Genomic DNA, 2,500 nt, shown 5'->3' with positions numbered 1-2,500 from the left:
GCAATAGTGTTACTACACTCGTTACTTGGCGCTTGGGAGTACAAAAAAAACCCCTAAAAATGCAGTAAATCGTTACTAAATAACCGTTGTGTGTGTGTGTGTGTGTGTGTGTGTGTGTGTGTGTGTGTGTGTGTGTGTGTGTGTGTGTGTGTGTGTGTGTGTGTGTGTGTGTGTGTGTGTGTGTGTGTGTGTGTGTGTGTGTGTGTACGTGCGTGCTTGCTTGCTTGCGAGATGGAGGAAGAGGAGGAAAAAAAGGAGACTATACAGAAGGAAGGAAGGAAGGAAGGAAGGAAGGAAGGAAGGAAGGAAGGAGCCAAAAGAACAAAAAGAAAATGGTAAAGAAGTTAATACAATATAAACCTAAAGGCGGCGTCACACTAGCACTTTTCCGTCTTCTTTTTCTGTCAATTTTCTGACGACTGACAACTTTTGCAGACGGTGGCCGTCACACACAAGCTTGCTTCCGCCTTTGCCGCACTTGTCGATTGTAAACAAACATGGCTCCTCATTCACCCCAGCAAGCCGCGGCTTTTTTGCACCTTATAATGTAATCAGCTGCTCTGTGATCCCAAAGGCAACGGTGACCTCTAATACTCTCTATGAGAAATTCGTCAGTGTGTTTTGTCCACTGCTCATCTTGGCCAGCTACTTGGAAGTTGCCTTGGAAATATTCAAAAGCGTCGCACATTCGCACTCCCCTGGAAATGTACACAAACAACTGAGGAACTTTTCATTGCTAGGCTAGAAGAAAAAAAAAATGTATACAAATATATATTCATCAATTCATTTAAATTTCTTGTTATGATAATAGCATTCTTCCGTTTCACAATTTTTTTTTTTTTTTTTTTTTTAATAAAAGTGTTGATTAGAAACCATAGTTCTTATTTTGACTAAAAATTGGCGCTAGACGAAAACGATGCGTTCCGTCTGACTCAAGACGACGGAGAGTTGACAGAAGAGTAAAAAGACGACGGAAATCGCCTGAGACGACAGAAAAAGTGCTAGTGTGACGCCGCCTTAATAAAGACTTTAAAAAATAGGCTACATCATAGCCTCTGAAACGGACCCGAACATCCAAAAGACGAGCAGGATCAGGGGGAAGATTAGGGGCTGCTGGGGACTGGTCACGGGTCAGGAGGGGTGGAAGGGAGGCGGGAAGAGGATCCGGAGATGGGATGAAGGGTTTTGGGGAAGAGGGAGCGTGCAGTCCTGCCACAGTCATCAAAACGCCAATAATGGAAAGAGGAAATCGAGTTGCGAATCTAAAGAAAGACGGAAAGGAAACGACGTAGCGGTCACGGCCAGGGTTCACGGTGTTGGAGCCAGTGGTGAGTGAAGGAGGAGGGGTGTGTAAAGATGTTCCAGGGCAAAACGCCATGATAGTTTCCTGTTTATAGTAATAGTGTACTTTATAAACTTTGTTTTTATCTCTTCCTTGTATAATGCACCTATTTTTGTGATGAGGTCTTCTCTATTTCTCTTTCACTTTTAATTTAAGATTCTTCTAATGCAGTTTTGTTTCTTGTTAAAAGAATAGCCAATAGTGAGTGCGTTGAGAGCGTGGCGAAGTGAGGATCGGAGGGAAGAGTGCTGGAAGACTGCCGCCAGACATGTTACTGATGGTACAGGAACGATCTCCTGCTGGGTTATATCAGTGGTAAAATGCACTCATAAGAAAATTAACAAATTAATTAATAAATAAATAAACACCTCCCAGTGAGGTCTAATAACATTGGTTCAGGGGGGTGCTGTGAACTTATCATTAACAACAGCTGTGACCTTACTGAACGTTTCCCTTTGTGTCTCACAACACAAGAGGGCAGTCACAGCCTGCAATCTAAAAGACAACTCTCTTTCTTCATACAACACTACATGCTACATGCATCTAACAACACACACATTCTTCACGCAAAATTGAAAATTGGAAAAAAAAGTATAAAAAATGCTCCTTTACCATCCTTGGAGTCCTCTTTTAATTATATCAAACTTGTTTGTGGACCGGCACCTCAGTGTAACTATTTTTATCAATTTTTGTTGCCCTTGGCCGGTCTTCCCTCTTGCTTTAAAAAAATATATAAAAAAAAGACGCTTGCGTACGCAGAGACAGGCAAGCGTACGCACGCTGCAACACACACATGAACGAACACACACACGAACGAACGAACACACACACACACACACACACACACACACACACACACACACACACACACACACACACACACACATTCTATTTCCAGCAATACAGCATTCAGCAGAATTTATATAATGTTCACACACATTGGTACACGAACATACATATTTATTAGTGCAATGAAACGAGTCACCCAGCACACCCCAGCCTGCCCCCACCACATCAGCATGGTATCAAAACATTGAGCAGTTCCATGGCTTTCCACGAGGTGACGGCGGTCCCGCCCCAGCCAGCCACCCCAGTCTGGGTTATCAATAATGGACGTAACACTGGAATGTGAACCCAAAGCGGCGTGTCTGAATTACC

General features: G+C 43.2%; 1 protein-coding gene across 7 annotated transcripts in view; it reads right to left on the bottom strand.

Annotated features, from left to right (window-relative positions):
- LOC123514385 (CLIP-associating protein 1-like) overlaps positions 1-2,500 on the bottom strand; it is a 317,191-nt gene that overhangs the window by 198,275 nt on the left and 116,416 nt on the right. The gene's annotated exons all lie outside the window — the stretch shown is intronic.

This window comes from Portunus trituberculatus, chromosome 37, assembly GCF_017591435.1.
Source record: "Portunus trituberculatus isolate SZX2019 chromosome 37, ASM1759143v1, whole genome shotgun sequence".
Classification (NCBI taxonomy): domain Eukaryota; kingdom Metazoa; phylum Arthropoda; class Malacostraca; order Decapoda; family Portunidae; genus Portunus; species Portunus trituberculatus.
The sequence above is the reverse complement of the archived record's forward strand: the minus strand, read 5'-3'. Positions and strand labels throughout refer to the sequence as shown.